Source organism: Salvia miltiorrhiza, chromosome 6 (genome assembly GCF_028751815.1).
Source record: "Salvia miltiorrhiza cultivar Shanhuang (shh) chromosome 6, IMPLAD_Smil_shh, whole genome shotgun sequence".
Lineage (NCBI taxonomy): Eukaryota > Viridiplantae > Streptophyta > Magnoliopsida > Lamiales > Lamiaceae > Salvia > Salvia miltiorrhiza.
The window spans coordinates 42,478,162-42,504,061 of NC_080392.1; the positions used below are offsets into that span (position 1 = coordinate 42,478,162).

The window sequence follows — 25,900 nt, forward strand, 5'->3', positions numbered from 1 at the left end:
CTCGGTCGATCCGCTGATCGGCCATAACCGCTGACCACACTCTTCCTCCGTCTTATATTCTCGTCTCTCCCTTCTGAGGCTCAACTGATATTTATATTGAATCATTTCTTGAATCCAAAAAAATGATGAAGCCGAATAGATGATGATTTATGGGAATGGTGACAACTGAACTTATATTTATATTCATTAATTTCTTGGAGCTAAAGCATTTAATATTATATTTATATTGATTCATTTCTTGGGGCCAAAGTATTGGATTTGGATATTAACCATGTAAATGTGGATGAATAGATTTGTCCAGTGAATATAAAGATATATCTTATTGGTGGGAATTTGATGAAATTGTGATGTATTGTCCAGTGATATTGTGATGAATTACACAATGGTTAAATGAGTGAAGTGTTTTGGCGGGAATTTGGATAAACATGGTTGCACTTGGTTTTATATATACTAGTATTTTACCCGTGCGATGCACAGTCTATATATTCATACGAATTTATAATACATCATAATAGTATTATAGAATTTTTGTAAGTGTATTGAAGTAATACATACGAATTTGTAATACATCATAGTAGTATTATAGAATTTTTCGTAAGTGTATATAAAAAGAAAATATATTATTGTGAGATAACAATCTACTTCCTCCGTCCCAATAATGAAGACACTCTTCATTTGGGCATGGAGATTTAGAAAAGGTAGCTTAGGTGATAAAGTGTTGTAACTCACCCTTATGAATAGTATTTAATTAGTTTAAGTTTAGATGATAACGTATTGTGACTCGCCCCTAATTATTTCCTTATTTAAAATTATATCTTTATTATTGGCACAACCCAATAAGGAAAGTGCGTCTTTATTATTGGAACAGAGGGAATATCTTTTTATAAAAGTAATTGTTAGAGTATTTTCATACTCTATTTAATTGTCATTGAGTAGACAATAAGTGTATAAAGATTTCATGATCTGGATTGAACTGTTTCTTCGAGAGTTGCTTCAAGAGTTCTACAGTCTGTTCCTTGTTGGGTTGCTTCTTCGGTCTCATGTTTCTGGCAGCCTCTTTCCCTGCGGGATTTTGAAGGAGTTTCTCTTGGATCTATTTATGGATATATATCTACTAGATCTTTTGTTGGCTTGGGAGTCCTCATTCATAGGGTTTCATTGAACCCTAATTTGTGCCGCTGCAACTGGATCGCTTTATGGGCCGTCGCCTGGAGCCCGACAAGAGCCCAAACTTCTTCTAGGGTTTGGCTATATATACTTGATGAAGGGAATTCGTTTTTGCTGGGGATTTTCGTTCAGATCAGTTCTCACGATGTAGACGTGAATTATTATTCCTGCTAGGTGTCCCCCCGGACTTGGTACCGTCCGTAGTACTTTTCTTGACATTGTACTTTTATTTTCTCCTAGCAGAAGAGTGTTTGTGAGTTATACACTTGAGCGTACATTGTAAAAGAGTTATTTACTCTTCTTTATTGTTGGTTCTTGTTTCTCAAGGGATTAGGTGCGCCTAGAAAGTTAGTCGTTGTCTAGCTTTCAGTTATTCACCGTTGATGAGGTTTTGGGAAGATGTAGAGGCTAAGTAAGAGGGTGTCTTATTGTGTAAGTCCTTTGTACATCTTAACTTCATATAGTGGATGATTTTCCCTGGGCGAGGCCCCCCAGACGTAGGTTGTTTAACCGAACTGGGTTATCATTCGTTGTGTTCTATCTTTCGTACTCACATTCATTGTTGCGACGCATGTCACCACATTTTGTATGGATTAGTTATTTTTTCAGTAATGAATTCATTATTAACTTTAATATGTTTAAGAATACATAGAATTTTGCTCCTTCCAAATTCAAATCAAGTGCTGTAGTTTTTATATCTACTTAGAGTTAGTTATTTTAAGTTCCCAAGCTTGCAGTTTTGTAGATATATATTTCGTTATATTTTTCTGAAAAACTTCTAGTATTCAAAGGAGTAACACATGTATGCCTCAAGGAATATTGCATGTGTCTTGCTCAGCTAAGGTGGAGTCCGAGCTGCTCTGCGATTGTCAGTTATGGACTTGGTATGCTCTGGCATTAGTGTCAGCTCTGGTTTTTTTGTTAGTTCTGGATGTTAAGAACTGGATCAGCTCTGATTATGAACTAATTTAGTTCAACATCTGCTCTGGATTGTCAGCTATGAATATCAGTTATGGTATGTCATCTCTGGTTGTGCATGCTATGGTTAGCCAGTTATGATTTGGTCAGCTCTGGTTGCGCAGCTTTGATTTGGTCAGCTCTGGATGTGAAGCTCTGATAAGGTCAGCTCTGGATAAGCAGCTCTGATTTTATCAACTCTGGATGTGCAACTCTGGTTCCTCAGCTTTGTCTGTGCTGCTCTTGTTTTGTCAGCTCTGGAGTGTAGCTCTGATTTGGTCAGCTCTGACTCTGGCTTGGTCCGCTCTGGATGTGTAGCTCTGGTTGGTAAGCTCCGGTTGATCAGCTCTGCCTGTGCAGCTATAATTTGTTTAGCTTTGGCTCTAGTTGATCAGCTCTGGATGTGCAACTCTGATAAGGTCAGCTCTGGATAAACAACTCTGATTTTATCAACTCTGGGTCCTCAGCACTGTCTGTGCTGCTCTTGTTTTGTCAGCTCTGGAGTGTAGCTCTGATTTGGTCAGCTCTGGCTCTGGCTTGGTCCGCTCTGGATGTGCAGCTCTGGTGGTCAGCTCCGGTTGATGAGCTCTACCTCTGGTTGATCAGCTCTGGTTATGTCAGCTCTGAAATATCAGCTCTGGTAGGTCAACTCTATTTTTGTCTGCACTGGCTGTTATGTACTTGGTTTCAGCTCTGGTTCCGGCTGTTCAGTTCTGTCATGGTTCAACATGGGGAGAAAATTTTCTCCGTCAAAGGTCAGGTCTGATGAGTGGACTCTGACAAAATTCCCCGGCATTACTCGAGCCGAACCATATCAAGAGACACCGCGTGTTTAAATTATTTTTAGTACATAAACAACAATTATTTTTTTGAAACTCATAAAAAACAATTATTAATTATTAATAAAGTAGCTTTAAATATAAACCAACGGACAAATTTAATGAGGGAGTGCTTCGAACAAATCAAAAGCAAAACTATTTCTTCCAAAAATAAAATAAAACAAATCCAAACACATTAGATATTGTTTTTACTGATAAACTCCACCAAGTAATTAAGAAGTTGAAAAGACTACTCAAAGCACTCAACCATCAAAATATTGAAACTCATCTTCATCCCCAAATCTGTGTCTCCATTTCCATCTTCTCCTTCTCCATCAACACATTTCATTCGACAAATATCCAACATGCAAGACTCGGAAGACATAAACGATAAAAAGTATTATTCCATGCACAAATTTTTTTTCTGAATTCTTTATAGTTATTTAATCAAAAAAATTGTTTAACCATTTGATATTAGAAAAAAATTGTAGCTTCAATAAAACTAACCATTAGACATCAATTAACATGGTACTCGTAAAAATACTTAATTTGTTAAGTAGTATGATAGTCTATTTTTTTATGTAATCCATCAATACATAAAAATCTACATTTGCACATGAAAATAGTAATTTAGAATATTAATTGACATATATCATATTTTGATTAATTGTGTGATATTCATCTCAATTTTCAAATGTTTAAATTACAAATTCAATGATACAAACAAATTTCACTCAATTACAATATTAAATTGTTTAAAATTAGAAAATGATTTATTCATAAACAATTATATAAAAATAATAATCAAATACATATTCATAAAATTAAAACGATGAATTATACAAAAACTATAATCGCCCAACTGCCAACAATTGTAACACCCTAATCTAATTAAGGAGTTAAATATAAAATTTAAATAAATATTTAATGCGGAAGTCTTTTAAAATAATTTAAACTCACTTTTAAAATAAATATTTTTGAAAATAATTTTAAGAAAAAGAAATCTTTAAATAAAATTGGTTTTTAAAGCACTTTTAAAACGATTTATAAGATATCAAAAATTTTCAATAATGTATTCAAATATAAATCTTGATTTTGAAATCATAAATTTAACAACTTTATTTTCAAAGCACGACATGAAGATGTCGAAAAAAATAATTAACTAATTAATAAAACTTTTACTAAGGAAAAACTCTAAGTATAAAATAATATCTTTTTTTAGCAGCGGAAAATATAACAAAATAAAATCTTTATATGATTAAAAATTATGTATGTATCCATGTATATATTTTCGTAAAGATATAAATTCTTAAATAAATATTTGAAATGAATTTAAATATAAATTAAACAAGTCATGACATTAAAATAATATAATAACATTTATTTAAACAAATCACACACAAATCTCAAATAGTATAGAATTTCAGAGTTTACATAATCAAGAGATATCACATGAAATAACATAATATGTTTTAGGAAACATTTATCTTTAAATAGATTCGACGCGCCCATTCGACTCTCCACGCGCCTCCGATATCAATCACCTGAAACTGTTGAATATGGGATGAGCATACAGGGTACACTCAGTGTGGGAACATGCAATAATTGTCCATGTTAATAAAATGGTAACACATATTGTCATAACGTAACATAAATTCCATACGCACTGTGGCAATCCAAGGACTTTAATGTCCCGGACCCTATATGTGGGCCCCTGGCGACAATATAATGGTTGCAACCCTGTAACATGAAATCGCATTGTGGCATACCAAGGACGGTGAAGTCCTGGACCAATTATGCTGGCCCCTAGCGATAAATATTTTTACAACACATACGGTAAACACATAATATTAAAATGGACAAATATTAACCACGTGCATGTACTGAAATAAATCCCACACCTGGAAATTTAACTTGAACTTGAACTTCAACTTGAATGCTAACTTGAGTAATACAATTAAAATTCATATCCTAGTCGCGCCGCACCTAGTCAGATAAATTCAAATAATAACATATAAGGGCCTATTTGAACTTTAAAATAATTTAGATTATTGGATCATATAAAAATAATTGATCTAATAAATTTAAGTAATAAAATATATTTTCTTATAAAAAGATTTGGGTGGGTTGATATTTATTTTAAAAACAAATATAACCTATTTAAAATAAAATCCTACAGCCCATTAAGAAATTAAAGGTTGAGTCCAAACATTTTTAATAAAACTTAAACCCATAAATAATTAAACTAACTAAAGCCCAAACATTTAAATAACCTAAGCCCATGCTTTAAGCCCAATACCCATTTTCTTCTTGCTTAAAAGCCCACTCTCTCTAACTCCACACACACACACGCCAAATACCCACTCAAACACACGCACACACACACTCAGCACACACAACTCACGCACACCACACACACTCAAACTCCCAGTCCCAGTAGCCCCCCTTTCCCTTCTCCCTCTCTCTCTCGGTCCCTCTCCATACCGCGCCTCCCTCTTCTCCGGCGTACCTCGCCGCCTGCCAGCGCCTCCTCCTGGCCGACAGCAGCGGCACCCGCACCCCTGTCGCCGCCGTGTCGACAGCACAAGCCGGTCAAGCCGCCTTCTCCCTCTTCCTGATCAGAGACGCACGGTCGAGACCATAGCACCGCCGCTCTGCTCCTGTCTCCTTCCGCCACCGCCCTTGCTTCCGTCCGCCGGCCGCCGCCCTCGTTGCCGCGGCAGCACCCCATCGCCACTCTTTCTTCGATCTACTTCTTCCTCTATTTCTATTTCCCCCCTTTTCTCTATCTATTTCCTTTTTCCATGTAATTATGAGATTTATTCTATTTGATTTCTTTATGGAAATTACAGTAAAAGGATGTGTGCATATTTTGATTTGAAAACAAAATTCTGTTGTAAAGTTTTGATTTTTGGCAGAAATGAGAAACCATGAAATAAATAAATAAATAAATAAAAACTTTGCAAAAATAATTAAAATTTACCAGCTGGGATTCGTAGGGAGAATCTGCAGATTTTAGTTAAATGAACAGATGAAGAGGTGAGTTGGGGGTGAGGAATTGAGGTTTAAATAGATTGAATATACTCGTTCGTCAAAGATTTGAATGTGAAAGAAATCAAAAATTTGCTGCTTGTGAAAGAAAATCAAATCTTACGGAAAGGAAATTTAATTCAAGTTTGGCATGCTGTGATGTTTGTCAAATACTGCGAATACTGATATGTGTGGCTAAGGAGGAAATCGAATCGGGTTTTGTGTTTTATAAGTTTCAGAATAAAATATAGCTGAAGATTAAATCAAAGTTTGCTGATCAAAGTTTGCTGCTGGAAATCAAAGTTTGCTGCTCAAAGTTTGCTACTGTAGTGTTTGTCAAATACTTACGTAAAGGAATTTATCCAAAATGATTTCTTATAAAAGATTTTCTTTTTAAGGAATTTTGGTTATGTGCATATGTACAGAGGGGTTTGATTTAATGGGCTTGTTTTGTTTCACAAAATAAATGAGAATGAAAGAAAAACGTAGTAATTTGCTGTGATGAATTAAAACATGAAATCTCACAGAAACAATAAAATTACCAGCTGAAGTTTTGTGAAGGAAATATCAGAAATGAGAAGTCTGTTAACTTGAATGAAATTTGTGCTCTGGAAAATTTTGATGAAATGAAACCTAGCAGGTTATTTGGGTGAATTTTAAATGTGATAGCAGTGAGTGATACGTGGCTGAATAAAATTAGGTGACTGAAGGTGATTAAATCCGAATATGTGGCTAAGGAAAAACTGAACCACGTAACATCTCATTTTAATTAAAGAAAGACATATGGACTTATAATAATAATTGGGCTTTAAAGATGATAAATGGGCTTTCAAATAATAAAATTTTAACCCAATTATCATAGAAAAAGAATAAAAACTATGGCCCAACATATTTATTAAAAATATTTGATAATATAAATTTGTATCTTTTTATAAATATAATCTATAGTTCAAAGTCATTTATCTAATTAGGGCGGTTAGATATCTGATAAGAATGAAAAATAGGAATGGCTGGCTTGGAGACTTCTTTAAACAAATGTAAATAAATAGAGTAGAAATTGTTAATTTGCAGATACGAAAATAAGGTATCCAAATCCTTGAAATCATTAATAAACTATAAATGTTGAAACTTGAATAATTGTTTTAGGATCATTGCAAAAGAATTTGGCACATTAATAACAATAAGCCCAACACTAACAAAATTTATGAAAATATTTTATTCTTAATCCAAAATTAATATAATGTCTATGATAAATATATTTAAGTAAATAAATTTATTTAGGCCCAAATTTATATAAAAATATTTTTGGAATATAAAACTTTATTTCTATAGGTATAACCTAGAATTTAGAGTCATGCATCTAGCTAGGGGCGCAACTAGATAATTCTCCACAAACTCGACTCATAGATTTATATTTTTAATATCTCGAAAATATAAAAATTTTCAAATAAAATTTGCAAAGGTAGTAAACGGTTTTGGGCTGTGACAACAATTCTAAGTAATAAAAAATTGAATAACTAGTCATTCAAATTATAACAATTTTGGGCCAGTAATAAAATTAAATAAATAAAAAGCCCAAATAGTGAAAAGAAACAACATTAGTATATTAAAAGAAAGGGTGATTCTATTCATAGCCCACATTTTACTCCTTATAGCCATTGTTTCAAAATATGAATAATAATTAATTCGAAATTTACAATTTTACCCTTTCTTTTATAGCCCCCAAATTAAACTAATTTTAAATAAATCTGAAAGAATAAACACGTATAACCTCAATTGTAATCTGAAAATATTTATAGCCCCCAATATATAAACTCTGAAAAGAACTGTATAGCCTCCAATTCAAATTTCCGAGAATCACATGAAATAATTAATACAAACATCAACTCCGATTAATTTTCCTTATTTTTTCTTATAGTCTGAAACTTCTTTAGAGTTCTGCGACGGAAATATTGGATGAAAATTATGAAATCAGAGATAATATATTACAGTATTTCTCCAGAACATGATGTTTGTTATTACGCTTTTATTCTGATTCTTTGATTCTTTGCAACGACAGTTTGATGTTTAATACTATTACGCTTTGTATTGCTAAATTTTGTTCTTGGGGCGGCGCCTCTAATGCATCAAGTTATTTCCTCATGAAGAATTGAAACCAGCACTTAATCGTTCAAAGCCGCAATTGTTGACTGAAATCTAAAGTTTCACTTTTTAACTTCTTTTTTTTAATAAAAGTTGTCACGACCGCACTTGCTAAGGATAGCAAATTCGGGAAAACCGCGACTAAGGGAGGGAATTTAGGAGCGGGATTTAGAAAGGGGCATATTCGGTTTCTTGATGACTCGACTTGTATAAGGAAATCAATCGAAATATCTAGATATCAATGAAGGCCACAAGGGGACCGTACATAATATTATCCCAAAACGGGGTACTCAATAGTTTTAGTACATTATTAAATAATACATATTGTTTGACATAATATCTTAACATAATCAGTGTTCGCAGCGGAATAACAATTTGAGTATATGTATGAAGACATATACTCTACTCTGAGGTAATCATCCTAGTTTGACAAAGCTCCGCTTGCACACTACATCCTCGATCACAGCTCAACCTGCACATTTAAAAATACATGCAGGGCTAAGTACAAAAGTACTTAGTGGACACTTGCCGAAATTTACATACATGCATAATATTTTATTGTCAAGCCTTTCAATAGTAGTAATATACGAGGGTTTTCCTTTAAAGACTCGTATTTACCAAACATAATATCATTTCTTTCATCAATAACCCGCGCAGGTATTTTATATTATTAATCACCATATCAGTAACTCGTGCCGAGAGGGAGGCCTCCCTCTACGGACACTATGATCGGCCAACCCGCTAGATGACTCACGATCACAAGGGTGTACACTAATTCCGAAGGGATTTGCGGTCCCATCCAGAATCCGAATTCGATTAACATCAGATAGGCAATTAATAATAAAACATAAAGCATTTAGGCATTGACAATATCATTTAAATTCATAAGCATAAAGTCTTAACAATTCTAATATATAATTTTAGTTTATACGTAGAAAGCCTACCTGAATAGCAGACTCACGGTTTAGCTCTAACTCTGGTGCTTGACCTTTAATCCGAGAAAATAAAATAAGATTCTAATTCTCGAAAAATCTCAATAAATGAGGATGCGTGAAATGATTATGCATGACTCATATTCCTTTAATTAAATTATGAGATGCTAATCCTATTTAAGGAATTAAATCTCGTCTTATGAGGTCGGATTATTAATCTTTAATAATCTACTCATCTTAAAATAATCTAATTCACTTACTAATTAATAATTAGTAAGTCTTAAAATTTATCACTAATTAAAATAATTAGGATTAAATAATAGGCCTAAATTAATAAATCTCATTGGTCTTAACTAATAAATTTCATTGAACTTAATCAATTAAAATAGTAGGAGTTCAATTAATAAAAATAATAAATTCATTATTAATAATTAATAGAAGCCCAATCAAAATAAATAATAAGAGCCCATTTATAAAAATAATAGAGTCCAAACAATATATATATTAGCCCAATGGAAATAAAATAAGCAAAGCCCAATTGAATTAATCTCCGGCCCAATAAAATAAACTAGGCCCAAAAGGAATTTAATTCGAGCCCAAATGAACAAATTCGAAGCCCAGTGCATTAATAATATTAGGCCCAACATCAATTAAATTCTAGAGCCCAACAAATGAGGCCTAAGATAATAAAATCATGAAGCCCAATAAATGAGCCCATCATCACCCTTAAAATAATTAGTAAATTTTAATATTAATCTTATCTCGTCAAAACCTTAGACTCAAAACATTATCACATAAATATCGTTTAGGTTCGAAACTATTTATTCGAACATCAACATGCGCATTAATCATAACTCGTTCTATTTATGTCATCAAGTCAAATATTCCGTCATTTAAAAACAAATCCTATAATATTACATAGATAAATTATATCATCATAGATCATGCTTTCTCATACATAAAACAATTTAATCCTTTTCAAATAATCCATATTAGTAAGTCGTTTGAAAAGAATTAATTTAAATGAGAGTTTAACTCAAAATATTTTATTTTATAATCCCTTTATAAATACTTGAAATAAAGAACTCCATTTAAATAATTAATTTAAAGGTCAATATATAATTAAATTAATCAAGCTCAATTTAAATTAATAATTAAGAGCTCAAATAATTTAAATATATATAAGCCCAAATTAATTAGATAAATTAAGTCTATCATGTTTTTCTTTGAATAAGGCCCAAACAATTAAATTAAAATAGGTCCAAATAAGAAAGCCCAAAATTTTCGGCCCAAATCCGGCTCAAACCCGGCCCAAACCCGGATGAAACCCGGCCCAAACCCGGCTCCCTTTTCTAACCTAAATATACACACACAAACACCTCCCAACACACACAAGCTTCTCTCTCTCTAACTCTCGGACCTCTCTCTCTCCCGACTCTCTCTCTGCTCGGCTGAGGGCGGCGCCGCCTCCGGCGCGCCGCCTCGCCGTCGCCTCCGCTCTCTCTCTCGCTCGATTCCGGCCGCCTCTTCTCCCTCCAAGATCTGCCGCCGCCGCCTGCTCTAACCTCGGCGAGAATCGCCGGCTCCGACGCCTCCCTCACTCATCGCCTCCTCCTTCTCACCTCAACCTCTATCTCTCTCGCTCTCTCGGCCGCTGGACCCAGGCGCAGCAGACACCACCACCGCGGTGTGCCGCCATCGCCGGGCCGCCGCCTGCTCCCTCATCCTCGCGGCAGATCCGCCGCCGCCGTTCAACGCCACGGCCGCCTGGAGCTGCTGCTGTTCGCCTGAGGTCGACGGATCTGGCCTTCAGTCGTTCGTCTTGCTCGGAGTTCCCGCCGCCGTTGGCTTGCCCGGAGTCGCCGCTGGCTGGCCCGCGATCGACGGCCAGCAGCTCGCTGGAGGAGCCGAGCACCGTCTCACAAAGGTAAGCCCCGGATCTCCCTATTCTCATTTCATTTTAAATTAAAAACTGAAACTCCTCTTTCCCTTTCTTGGCAGATCGGAGACAACCGCGGCTCCGTCGCCGTCCGTCAACCGCCGGCGACGACGAGCCACCGAGGCTGCCCTCCCCCTGACCTCGACTCACACACGCAATCAGCCAACACAAAGGGTTTTTGTGCGAGAATCATATACTGTAATTGCTCAAATAAAAGTTTTAACTCTTTCCTTGTAACTTCAGTTCACAAGTACATATTTAGTAACTGTAAATCTATGAATTTGCTACTCATTTTCTTCATTTATCAAAGCATATGTAAATCTGAGTTAATGAGCATGTGTTGGTATTCTGGAGTTGATGTATACAATTGAAGGATATTATAATATATAAATTAGAAATATAAACCTTGAATGATGAAAGATGTGGTGTCGTTTCTTGGCTGCGAGAGAGATGGTAGATGAATGTGAGAGGTGGGAATTGGCTGAAAAATGGTGTAGGTTATAAAAGAAAAAATGGGGTGGCTTGGATGGAAATTCTTCAACTTACAGGTATGAACACTTTCAGCCTGCATGTAAGACTGAAGAATTTCCTTCAGCATGCGCTCAAAATTCTTCAGCATGCTTTAGGATTCAGCATGCTTAAGATTATTCTAATTAAAATATCTAAGAGATTAATATATTAATTATATGGTTCCAAACTCATTTAAATACATTAAGACATATAAGCCTAATTCTTATTGAAGCATAAAATCCATTTGAGCTTGCTTCTAACATAAATTAAATTACTTATGGGCTTAAGTAAACAATCGATAAAAGATTCATATTTAACACTTCAGTGTTAAATTCTCCACAATAAATTAATGGACTCAAAATATATTTTGAGTGCATCATCTATTAAAATAAAAAAATAAATCATCACATATATAAATGATCAAATTCATATAAGTTCGTATTTTATAAATGGATGCTGAACTCTAATTACCATAATCAATCCTTAAATCAGTAATTAAAAGTATATAATCCTTAATAAAAAGTCGGGTCATTACATACTATCCCCCTTAAAAGAAATTTCGTCCCGAAATTTGCATACCTATGTGAAAAGTTCTGGGTATTTTTCTTTCATCTGGTCCTCAAGTTCCCACGTTGCTTCTTCCGGTCCATGGTGTCTCCACAGTATTTTGACTGACGCGATCGATTTATTCCTTAACTCTTGCACCTTTCGGTCCAAAATGGCTTCAGGTTTTTCCTCGTACGTCAAGTCTGGGTTAAGAATCATTTCATCTTGGTGAATCACGTGTTTGGGGTCAAACACGTACCGTCTCAGTTGTGACACGTGGAACACATTGTGGACGTTTCCAAAGCTAGGTGGCAGTGCCAACCTATACGCTACGGGACCTATTCTTTCAAGGATCTCATAAGGTCCTACAAAACGGGGTCTCAACTTACCCTTAACACCGAATCTAACGATCCCTTTCGAGGGTGATATTTTAAGGAAAACCTTGTCTCCAATCTGAAATTGTAGTTCAGTTCGTCGGGTATCAGCATAAGACTTCTGTCTGTCCTGGGCCTCTTTAATTCTTGCTCTAATCTGGCGGATGGTCTCAATCATCTCGCTTACTGCATCTGGCCCAAGGATTTTTCTTTCACCCACTTCATCCCAGTAAAGTGGTGATCTACACTTCCTTCCATACAGCGCCTCATAAGGTGCCATATCAATGGTTGCCTGGTAACTATTGTTGTAGGCGAATTCGATTAACGGCAGCACTGATTCCCAACTTCCTCCTCGGTCTAGCACCACTGTCCTCAACATATCTTCAAGGGTCTGAATTGTCCTTTCTGATTGTCCATCTGTTTGAGGGTGAAAGGCGGTGCTAAAGTTTAATCTCGTTCCCAACTCTTTCTGTAAACTGATCCAAAATCTAGAAGTAAATTTTGAATCTCTATCTGAAGTAATGGATATTGGTATTCCATGTAGCCGTACAATCTCACGAATGTACAGTTGGGCTAGTTTCTCCGATCCATGGGTAATTGGAATCGGTATAAAATGAGCGCTCTTTGTGAGACGGTCTACTATTACCCAAATAGATGTGTTGCCCCTATTTGTCTTGGGTAAACCCGTCACGAAATCCATCGCTATGTGCTCCCACTTCCATTCTGGGATTTCCAATGGCTGTAGTTTCCCATATGGTCGTTGATGTAAAGCTTTCACTTGCTGGCATGTAAGGCAACGCTCTACAAACGAGGCTATATCTCGTTTCATCCCGTCCCACCAAAACTTCTGTTTTAGATCTTGGTACATTTTGGTACTTCCGGGATGAGCGGTATAGGGCGTGTCATGAGCTTCACTCATGATCTCGTTTCTCAGTTCCTCGTTATGGGGAACACACAATCTTCCTTCAAAAAGAACTGCGTTATCCGTTGCCTCTTGGTAGCCTCCTGGCGTGCCTGTTCGGATCTTGAGACGAACTTTTTCCAAGCTCTCATCCGCTCTCTGGGCACTGACGATCCTTTCTCTGAGGTCTGGGACGGCTACTAGAGTTGCAATAATTGCTCTTGTCGTTGCCGGTGGCTGAACCACTTCTATCTTCAATTTGTCAAAATCCCTTACAAGTGTGTCCTCTTGAGTGAGAAGAAGTCCTAACTCGGATTGAGTTTTACGACTTAGAGCATCAGCTACTACATTAGCTTTTCCCGGGTGGTAGTTGATACCGCAATCGTAATCCTTCACGAGCTCGAGCCATCTTCTCTGTCTCATGTTCAAGTCTTTCTGCTCAAAAAAATACTTAAGACTTTTGTGATCAGTGAAGATTTCACATCTAACTCCGTATAGATGGTGTCTCCAAATTTTCAAAGCGTGCACAATTGCTGCCAGTTCCAGATCATGAGTGGGGTAGTTCAATTCATGTGGCCTTAGTTGTCGCGAGGCGTAGGCAATGACCTTTCCTTCTTGCATCAACACACAACCTAGCCCATTTTTGGACGCGTCCGTGAAGATCACGTATTCTTTATCGGCTGCTGGAACTGCTAGCACTGGTGCAGTTGTCAATTTCTTCTTCAGCTCTTGGAAGCTGGCTTCACACTCTTCGTTCCACTTATACTTGATTCCTTTGCGAAGTAATTGCGTCATTGGTCTCGCTATTTTAGAGAATCCTTCGATGAATCTCCGGTAGTATCCCGCCAAACCTAAGAAACTTCGGATTTCATTAGGTGTGGTTGGTGATTTCCACTCGCGCACTGCTTGCACCTTGGCGGGGTCCACCTTGATTCCATCTGCTGATACGATGTGCCCTAGAAACATTACTTCTTTCAACCAAAATTCGCACTTGCTGAATTTGGCGAACAACTTCTCCGTCTTTAATGTCTCCAGGATGATTCTTAAATGATTTTCATGCTCTTGGTCATTCTTAGAATAGATGAGGATATCATCTATAAACACTAAGACAAATTTGTCTAAGTATGGATGGAAAACTCGATTCATGAGGTCCATGAATACTGCCGGTGCATTGGTTAGACCAAATGGCATGACAACGAATTCATAGTGACCATATCTTGTGCGGAAAGCGGTCTTAGATATATCCTCTGATCTGATCTTCAGTTGATGATACCCAGACCTTAAATCTATTTTTGAGAATACACTGGCTCCTTTGAGTTGATCGAACAAATCATCTATCCTTGGAAGAGGGTATTTGTTTTTAAGCGTCAGTTTGTTCAACTCTCGATAATCAATGCACATTCTCATGGTTCCATCTTTCTTCTTGACAAAGAGTACAGGCGCTCCCCAAGGCGAGACACTGGGTCTGATGAAACCCAAGTCCAAGAGTTCCTGTAGTTGCACCTTTAATTCTTGTAGTTCCTTTGGGGCCATCCTGTACGGTGCCTTTGATACTGGGGCAGATCCAGGTTCTAGATCAATGGTGAAATCTAGTTGCCTGTCTGGAGGTAGTCCTGGCAATATTTCAGGAAAAACTTCTGGAAAGTCTCGTACTATTGCCACATCTTCCACCTTCTTGTCTTCACTAGCTTCCCCGTTTAGGTAGACGAGATAAGCTGTGCTTCCTTCCTTCATCATCTCTTTTCTGGCTTGTAATGCGGATATCACTGGTACTCTTTTCTTCATACCGATGCCGTGAAATTCCGTCGGTTCCTTTCCAGGTGGTCGAAGAGAAATTTTTCGTTCACTACAAAGGATGGTGGCGTGATTCTCAGCTAGCCAGTCCATTCCTAAGATCATATCTACGTCCCACATGAGCAGAATATTAAGATTGTTCGCTACCATCTTAAGTTCTCCTATTTCAAATTCTACGTTCGAGCAAACATGTGTGGTGGTAGATCTTTCTCCTGAGGGTGTAGTGATTCTTAAGACACACTTAGCTCGTTCTGATTCGATTTCTAAGGTATCTACGCAAGGGGCAGATATAAAAGAATGCGAGGCACCAGTATCGAACAGAATCATTATGGAAAAACCTTTAAGCTTGCCCATACCTGCCAGGTTTCCTTGGTTTTTCTCGGGCTGGTTTTGGGTGAGAGCAAAGGCTCTCGCCTGCTGCGGAAATGGTTGCTGCCGCCTCTGTTGCTGTTGGTGCTTGTGTTGGTATTGCTGCTGGTATGGCTGTTGTTGGCGGGGCTGGTATTGGTATTGCTGCTGGTATGGCTGTTGTTGGCGGGGCTGGTGTTGCCCTTGAACTGCTTGCAGGGGCTGGGCATAAGTGGCCCTGATTGCCGCGCCCTGCTGTTTGTTGGGGCATTGTGAGGAGTAGTGGCCCTTCTGGCCACACGTGTAGCAACTGTCAGTTCCAGCCTTACAGACACCACGATGTGGTTTGTGGCATTTTGGACAAAGGGGAACTTCATTTTGTCTTTGGCTGCCTCCAGCCGGGGCAGGACCCTGTTGCTTCCCTTGTCCTTGTTGCTGATATTGTCCCAACGGCGCATTTCCTTGCCATGGCCTCTTGTTAGTCTGGTTTTCATTTCCTCTATGGTCGTTCCAGTTGCGCTTCCCTTTAAAGTTCTGAGGGCGTGCAGGTGGGTTGGCTGGCGCTGAGGTCTGTGGCGGAGCCAACCTTTCTACTGGCATCGCAGCTTCGATGTCCAGTGCCCTGTTCAAAGACTCAGTGTATGAGAGTCCACCATGACTAGCTAGAGTCATCCGAATCTCGTGCCTCAGACCGGCACAAAATTTCTCCGCCATTTTCTCATCAGTATCCACCTGTTGTGGAGCATAACGCGATAGATCGCAGAACTCTCTGTCATACTCTGTCACCGTCTTCTTCCCTTGTTTCAGGCTATAGAACTCAGCCTCCTTCTTCTTTCTGTAGCTCTTGGGAATATACTTATCATATAATCCCGTCTTAAAGTCTTCCCAAGTGTATGCTGCCCATTGTTCGGGAGTCAGAGTCTTTCGGCGGGCTTCCCACCAAAAGTCAGCCGATCCGGCTAGTTGGAAAGACATACACGAGAGTCGCTCTTCTTCTGTGCAGTGTAGGAAGGTGAAGATACGTTCCAAGGCGCGTATCCAAGCTTCGGCCTCGGCTGGGTCGCCTGTCCCAGTGAACGTGGGTGGATTCTGTCGAAGAAACAGTTCTTCAGTCCTTCTAGCAGGGGGTGGAGGGGGTGGGGTAGGTTCCCTATTGTTTCGCCGCCCTTCAGGTATTTCATCGCGATTTCCATCATTGTTAACGTTTCTCCTAGGGGGGCGACCTCGTTTAGGCGGCATTCTGCAAATTACAAACACCCTTTTTAATACATTCTATACAGGAATCTCTAAGGCAATTAATAAAGAACTGTTTGTTAAATTTAACTTATCATAACTCCAAAACTAAAATATAACAGGAACCGTTGCATGCACAAGTCACATTATTCAAAGTTACTACATTCTTAACTGACTCGTGAAGAATAAAACTCGTAGAGAAACATAAAACATACACGAGATCGTCGTAGAAAGCCCATGCTAGGGTCATTTTTATCTCATGGAATATTGCCTCATCGAGTGCTTTTACATCGTCAACCCAAAATGTAAGTAAAGTCGATCCGAGTACTCCCTATGGTGTACCGGTTTACTAGCTAAGCAACCTCGCAAGGGTACTTAATCATGGAACGTCCTAGAGACCAACGTTTTCGTACTAATGCTAGCTAGAGACAACATAAATAAAATCATAGTCATAGGTTACAAAAATATCGGAATGAATCATCGTTTTCGGAAAACATCAACAAGCTTAAAAATTATCAAATCCGCGAACCCTGAGTCGCGGTACGGCTGCTCCTTGGTGACGTTAGGGGGTCCTCTTCTGGATCCTCCTCGGGGTCTTCCTCCTCATCCTCCTCGGGGTCCTCTTCCTCATCCTCGCCCGGCTCCCAGCTGGGCAACGGAGTCTCTCCCTGGCCCTCGCCTGTCTCCTGCATGATCTGGGCTGAGCGGAAGATATCGTCCACAATTTCACGGATCGGATCGTCTCTGGTGCTGATCCTGGCCGTGGCACGAGGCTTGATCGGAGCTGGAGTTGGCACGGGCTCGGGATGAGTACTCCTCATCGTACCATACGGTACTGTACCATCATCCTCCTGCATAGGGGCTTTGCCCCTATCTATGAACTCCCTCAGGTTGGACATGATCCTGTCAGCGTTGGCCATGGCAGTCGAAAGCCTTGCTTCTGCCGTAGGTATCATTGGTGGTGGAGGAGTAGCAGCCCGGGCTGATGAGTCAGGAGGCGATGGGAAATCCCTGCGAGCCCGTGGACGAGAAGGGCCTGCCTCGTCATCGTGCCTACCACGGCGCCCTAGAACTGAGGCTCGTGGTGGAGGATCTCGGGGCAAGGCCATCGAGGGCTCGGGAGCAGTAGTGGGTGCTTCCGCTGGCAAAGGCGTTCCCACCTGTACGTAGTCTCCCGGAAGGATGTAGGGCCCTAGAGGGGCGCGGCTCCACAAAGTGAAACAGATCTGAAGTTCCGCAATAAAGCTAGGGAAGTCTCCCATAAGGTTCTAAATATCTAAAATCGGAAAACAAGTTCGGTTCAAAAACATAACGTGCAAAAACACCTCATCATCTAAATCTAGCATTTACACAAGCCATACAGGTTCTTAATACTTAATCGCAGATTACCAATTCGACTATCATATAGTTCTAGTGTCGTTGTTTTCCGAACTTTGGGCTTGTTATGTGATGATGATATTTTCTTAAATCTAGCAACGAGCACTAAAAGTTTCAACAAAATAAGTTCAAAAGGCCAAGCTAATTCGAGATCTCATCGTAGAAAAACACTCGAATATTTAAGTTATGCCCATGCCATCAACGTACTATTGGCGTTCGTTACGCTGCTCAATCTTCATGCTCGTGGTTTCATCATGCGACCCTTCGTGTAATTCTTCTTTCTCTATTTCGACCATCATTGTCGATGTCATCGTAACATGAAGAAAAATTAAGGCATCTCCCTAAGTTCTCTTCTATGTTCCGTCGTGAGAGTGAGCATATATAACTTAACAGTTCTAAGTTCTTGTGATTCCTACCATAGTCATACTTATTCATGCTTCATACATTTCAAGAAATTAACTTAATTAAAACTTGAAAGTACTTACCATAACCTCCGTTGAGCGTGACGAGATGTAGTGCCAAGCTTTTGTCAACTAGTTCAAAGTGTATTTACTTACTTAATCTAGACTCAACTTAGAAGGAATGAGTAGTACTCAGAGCAAAAGAAATGCTCTGATACCATTCTGTCACGACCGCACTTGCTAAGGATAGCAAATTCGGGAAAACCGCGACTAAGGGAGGGAATTTAGGAGCGGGATTTAGAAAGGGGCATATTCGGTTTCTTGATGACTCGACTTGTATAAGGAAATCAATCGAAATATCTAGATATCAATGAAGGCCACAAGGGGACCGTACATAATATTATCCCAAAACGGGGTACTCAATAGTTTTAGTACATTATTAAATAATACATATTGTTTGACATAATATCTTAACATAATCAGTGTTCGCAGCGGAATAACAATTTGAGTATATGTATGAAGACATATACTCTACTCTGAGGTAATCATCCTAGTTTGACAAAGCTCCGCTTGCACACTACATCCTCGATCACAGCTCAACCTGCACATTTAAAAATACATGCAGGGCTAAGTACAAAAGTACTTAGTGGACACTTGCCGAAATTTACATACATGCATAATATTTTATTGTCAAGCCTTTCAATAGTAGTAATATACGAGGGTTTTCCTTTAAAGACTCGTATTTACCAAACATAATATCATTTCTTTCATCAATAACCCGCGCAGGTATTTTATATTATTAATCACCATATCAGTAACTCGTGCCGAGAGGGAGGCCTCCCTCTACGGACACTATGATCGGCCAACCCGCTAGATGACTCACGATCACAAGGGTGTACACTAATTCCGAAGGGATTTGCGGTCCCATCCAGAATCCGAATTCGATTAACATCAGATAGGCAATTAATAATAAAACATAAAGCATTTAGGCATTGACAATATCATTTAAATTCATAAGCATAAAGTCTTAACAATTCTAATATATAATTTTAGTTTATACGTAGAAAGCCTACCTGAATAGCAGACTCACGGTTTAGCTCTAACTCTGGTGCTTGACCTTTAATCCGAGAAAATAAAATAAGATTCTAATTCTCGAAAAATCTCAATAAATGAGGATGCGTGAAATGATTATGCATGACTCATATTCCTTTAATTAAATTATGAGATGCTAATCCTATTTAAGGAATTAAATCTCGTCTTATGAGGTCGGATTATTAATCTTTAATAATCTACTCATCTTAAAATAATCTAATTCACTTACTAATTAATAATTAGTAAGTCTTAAAATTTATCACTAATTAAAATAATTAGGATTAAATAATAGGCCTAAATTAATAAATCTCATTGGTCTTAACTAATAAATTTCATTGAACTTAATCAATTAAAATAGTAGGAGTTCAATTAATAAAAATAATAAATTCATTATTAATAATTAATAGAAGCCCAATCAAAATAAATAATAAGAGCCCATTTATAAAAATAATAGAGTCCAAACAATATATATATTAGCCCAATGGAAATAAAATAAGCAAAGCCCAATTGAATTAATCTCCGGCCCAATAAAATAAACTAGGCCCAAAAGGAATTTAATTCGAGCCCAAATGAACAAATTCGAAGCCCAGTGCATTAATAATATTAGGCCCAACATCAATTAAATTCTAGAGCCCAACAAATGAGGCCTAAGATAATAAAATCATGAAGCCCAATAAATGAGCCCATCATCACCCTTAAAATAATTAGTAAATTTTAATATTAATCTTATCTCGTCAAAACCTTAGACTCAAAACATTATCACATAAATATCGTTTAGGTTCGAAACTATTTATTCGAACATCAACATGCGCATTAATCATAACTCGTTCTATTTATGTCATCAAGTCAAATATTCCGTCATTTAAAAACAAATCCTATAATATTACATAGATAAATTATATCATCATAGATCATGCTTTCTCATACATAAAACAATTTAATCCTTTTCAAATAATCCATATTAGTAAGTCGTTTGAAAAGAATTAATTTAAATGAGAGTTTAACTCAAAATATTTTATTTTATAATCCCTTTATAAATACTTGAAATAAAGAACTCCATTTAAATAATTAATTTAAAGGTCAATATATAATTAAATTAATCAAGCTCAATTTAAATTAATAATTAAGAGCTCAAATAATTTAAATATATATAAGCCCAAATTAATTAGATAAATTAAGTCTATCATGTTTTTCTTTGAATAAGGCCCAAACAATTAAATTAAAATAGGTCCAAATAAGAAAGCCCAAAATTTTCGGCCCAAATCCGGCTCAAACCCGGCCCAAACCCGGATGAAACCCGGCCCAAACCCGGCTCCCTTTTCTAACCTAAATATACACACACAAACACCTCCCAACACACACAAGCTTCTCTCTCTCTAACTCTCGGACCTCTCTCTCTCCCGACTCTCTCTCTGCTCGGCTGAGGGCGGCGCCGCCTCCGGCGCGCCGCCTCGCCGTCGCCTCCGCTCTCTCTCTCGCTCGATTCCGGCCGCCTCTTCTCCCTCCAAGATCTGCCGCCGCCGCCTGCTCTAACCTCGGCGAGAATCGCCGGCTCCGACGCCTCCCTCACTCATCGCCTCCTCCTTCTCACCTCAACCTCTATCTCTCTCGCTCTCTCGGCCGCTGGACCCAGGCGCAGCAGACACCACCACCGCGGTGTGCCGCCATCGCCGGGCCGCCGCCTGCTCCCTCATCCTCGCGGCAGATCCGCCGCCGCCGTTCAACGCCACGGCCGCCTGGAGCTGCTGCTGTTCGCCTGAGGTCGACGGATCTGGCCTTCAGTCGTTCGTCTTGCTCGGAGTTCCCGCCGCCGTTGGCTTGCCCGGAGTCGCCGCTGGCTGGCCCGCGATCGACGGCCAGCAGCTCGCTGGAGGAGCCGAGCACCGTCTCACAAAGGTAAGCCCCGGATCTCCCTATTCTCATTTCATTTTAAATTAAAAACTGAAACTCCTCTTTCCCTTTCTTGGCAGATCGGAGACAACCGCGGCTCCGTCGCCGTCCGTCAACCGCCGGCGACGACGAGCCACCGAGGCTTGCCCTCCCCCTGACCTCGACTCACACACGCAATCAGCCAACACAAAGGGTTTTTGTGCGAGAATCATATACTGTAATTGCTCAAATAAAAGTTTTAACTCTTTCCTTGTAACTTCAGTTCACAAGTACATATTTAGTAACTGTAAATCTATGAATTTGCTACTCATTTTCTTCATTTATCAAAGCATATGTAAATCTGAGTTAATGAGCATGTGTTGGTATTCTGGAGTTGATGTATACAATTGAAGGATATTATAATATATAAATTAGAAATATAAACCTTGAATGATGAAAGATGTGGTGTCGTTTCTTGGCTGCGAGAGAGATGGTAGATGAATGTGAGAGGTGGGAATTGGCTGAAAAATGGTGTAGGTTATAAAAGAAAAAAAATGGGGTGGCTTGCAGGGGCGGAGCCAGACTTTCGTTTCAGGGGGGTCCATTTTTTTAAAAAATAAAAATAATAATTAAATTTTAAAAATAATAAATTAATTAAAATAAATTAAAAATAAATAATAATCATTAACACAATTATAAATATCTTTTAAATTACAAAAATACATTTTGTTCATACAAAACAACTTCAAAAAATCAAAATGGATAAAACTTGGGATTTTGGCAAATAAAATCATGAACAATTTCGAATTAACAATTTTAATGAGACTTTTAAAATGTGACGAATTAAATAATTATATTTTCAATTTTTTCAATTTTGTCCCTTGCAATTTTTTCTGATCGTCGGATTGTTGACTTGGATTTTTTGTGGATTAATTCTCCACGTAATATTCATGTTACAAAAATAATTTGCAATAAAATTACTAAATATTGAAAATTATGGTGCAAATACAGGATACATCCCTTGCTTATTTAAAGAATTTTTTAATTAAATTGTATGAAACAACGTCGTTTAGACCTCAAAAAAAACTGTAAGAAGATAAAATTAGAGTATTTTATTTTTTTTAATACTAAAATTACGAAAATATACCTACTATTTTTTAAAATTCCAGGGGGCCCAGTGACCCCCCTGCCCCACCCCTAGCTCCGCCCCTGGTGGCTTGGATGGAAATTCTTCAACTTACAGGTATGAACACTTTCAGCCTGCATGTAAGACTGAAGAATTTCCTTCAGCATGCGCTCAAAATTCTTCAGCATGCTTTAGGATTCAGCATGCTTAAGATTATTCTAATTAAAATATCTAAGAGATTAATATATTAATTATATTGTTCCAAACTCATTTAAATACATTAAGACATATAAGCTTAATTCTTATTGAAGCATAAAATCCATTTGAGCTTGCTTCTAACATAAATTAAATTACTCATGGGCTTAAGTAAACAATCGATAAAAGATTCATATTTAACACTTCAGTGTTAAATTCTCCACAATAAATTAATGGACTCAAAATATATTTTGAGTGCATCATCTATTGGAAATAAAAAAATAAATCATCACATATATAAATTATCAAATTCATATAAGTTCGTATTTTATAAATGGATGCTGAACTCTAATTACCATAATCAATCCTTAAATCAGTAATTAAAAGTATATAATCCTTAATAAAAAGTCGGGTCATTACAAAAGTTCAGCAATAATTACCAGAATTAGCTATCCATTTAATGTGCAGGGTGTTTTCGCGTGTAGAGATTGTGTCATAGATCATGCTCCAACATTTGGATGCCTTCATCTTGCTTTAGTTGTGCAGAGGTTCAATCCACTTTGCACTTGTTCCGTTTGTTGTTTGACAAGATGTTTGTGTATTACAGAATGATATTGGATTCGAATACCATGAAAGTGTAATGACTTTTGAAAGAAAAAAGAAGAAGCAGAAGCTGCATCCTCTTCAGAGCTTGGTAGAAGTCTCATCTCAAATCCTGATTTCCTAACACTAGCTTCTTCTTCAGCCACTCTTTTTTTTTTTTTTTTTTTTTTTTTCTGATCCCTAAGCTCCATACGGGTTAAATTAAATTAATTTTACTTGAATACGGGTTAAAATTATGTGAAAATTTATCTTTATTAGTTTGTTATACGGGTTAAAGTCCTCGGATTAAAATTTATCTTTAACCCGAAAATTATTTACTTGAAAATTATGTGAATTCGGGTTAAAGTAAAATCTATCTTTATTAGTTTGTTAATTAAGTTTATGTTATTTTTGTCTCATTTTTGTTTCTAATTAGATAAGCTTTAATATTGAATTTGAGTCAATCCTCGGGTTAAAGTAAATTACGAACTATTAACAATGAAATTAGTTAAAGTAAAATATTATTTCCAAACACATATTTTGTCTCATTTTATTATTTCACGAATTTTAAATATTAATTTGAAGATTACAAAAAAAATGAAAATAATACATCAACATATATAATAATTTAATTTAATTTATTGTTCAGAACTTATTATGTGATATTCATTAATAAATAGTATTTATTCAGAAATTTCATTGTTAATTTATTATGTGAAATCTCATTCATTGTATCTACTCCTCACAATGCCCCAATAAACTAATTTCATTGTTAATAGTTCGTAATTTACTTTAACCCGAGGATTGACTCAAATTCAATATTAAAGCTTATCTAATTAGAAACAAAAATGAGACAAAAATAACATAAACTTAATTAACAAACTAATAGAACAAATCACTGTAAATTATTGAACATTTAACGTGATAATATATATTATAATATATATATATATATATATATATATATATATATATATAGTAATAACTAAACAGAAAGATACCCCCTTGCTCCCATATAGATCCGCCACAGAACACAAATATAGTGTTGTATGATAAAAAAAAACACACACCACAAATGGAAATTTATTAAACATTTTTTAAAATAAATTTTTGAGTCCGATTAGCCCGATGGGTTTCGGGCTAGGGTTAGAAATTTCTAAACCAAAAAAAACTTCAACCCAATTAGCCCGCACCCGAATAACATGTAACTCGATAGGGCTAGCCCGAAACCCTGTGAATTAGCCCGATTGACATCCCTATTTATATTTATCTTTATGCATATTCTTTTTCAATTATATGCATAGTGCTATGTGATATCATCAAGTGGCTCTCACCGCTGGTCACTTGACGAACCATACTTTCTCAAATGGGTTACATAGTATTTAAAAATAAATATTTAAATATTTTAAAATAATAAATATTAGTATTTTTATAAAGAAAATAATATAACTTTTAAATTATAAAAATAAACTAACTAATATACTAATATACGAACAAACGCTAATATATTAGTAATAGTTAATACAATAAATTAGTAATAACTAATACAAAATAAAATTTGATGATAATTTTTTAAATGCAAATATTTTTTTATTGAAACTATTTGTACAATGTTGGTGATTTTTAAAATAATTTTATTTCTTTATAAATTATTTATAGACGCTAATTAAAGTATACTATCACAAATCAACTACTGAATAAATATTAATTAATAGATAATTAATCATTAAATGAGTTTTAATTCATTACAACTCGAATTTATTAAGTCTCACTTAATACTACATGAATAAACATGCAACTATGAATTGGTTAGAGTAAGTTAAATTAATTTCCAATCATTCCAACTTTATCATGAAGTAGATCTAATAAACTTAATCACTGCTTGTAGTAAAATTTGAGATTTTTGTACGGCCAAAAGAAAATATTGAAAGCGTAATCTTATTTGATTATATAGAACATCAATAAAAAAAAATCCTCACAATATCCCACTTAATTAATATTAAGAAACACAAAAATTAATGTAAAACTAATCTAATTAATAACATCAATCGAAAACAACCTCAATTCTTTCCCAATCCAGACTCCTAAAATAAAAATGATCCATAAACTACTTGGGCTCAATGAACACTAACTCTTTCCTTTTAAAAAATGAATACATATTGTAAATCAGGCGTCGCTGCTCAACTCCAGTTCATTTATCTTTATTCCGAAATAAATACACTGACACCAAAGGGTATTGTCAAGAATAAGCTGAAAGAGCAAAAAGCAATTGAAAACTTTGCATATCGAGGTTGTGACCAACACATGAAACTCTGAAACGGAAGAAGAGAAATAAGTAAAATATTAAGTATGAGATCTTGAACTTCCATTTGACATCACCAATGCAATCAAGAAAAACATGGGTCTCCCTTGTTCATCAGAACTTTGTCACCAAGCATTACTATAAATGATTTGGTTGATTAGAACTCACTATCAAGCATTACATTTATAGATGGTTTTGCTAATCAAAACTTATAATCAAGCATTACATTTATATTGTTAAAAAAAACATTCTAACATCCCTTTTA

General features: G+C 36.8%; 1 long non-coding RNA gene across 1 annotated transcript; it reads right to left on the reverse strand.

The window, feature by feature from the left end:
* Window positions 1–4,297: 4,297 nt before the first annotated feature.
* On the reverse strand, window positions 4,298–5,177 carry LOC130989704 (uncharacterized). The gene is made up of 2 exons (XR_009090722.1): window positions 4,844–5,177; window positions 4,298–4,492 (listed from the first exon to the last, which is right to left on the reverse strand). It is a non-coding gene; the product is annotated as an uncharacterized LOC130989704 (long non-coding RNA).
* Window positions 5,178–25,900: the final 20,723 nt, after the last annotated feature.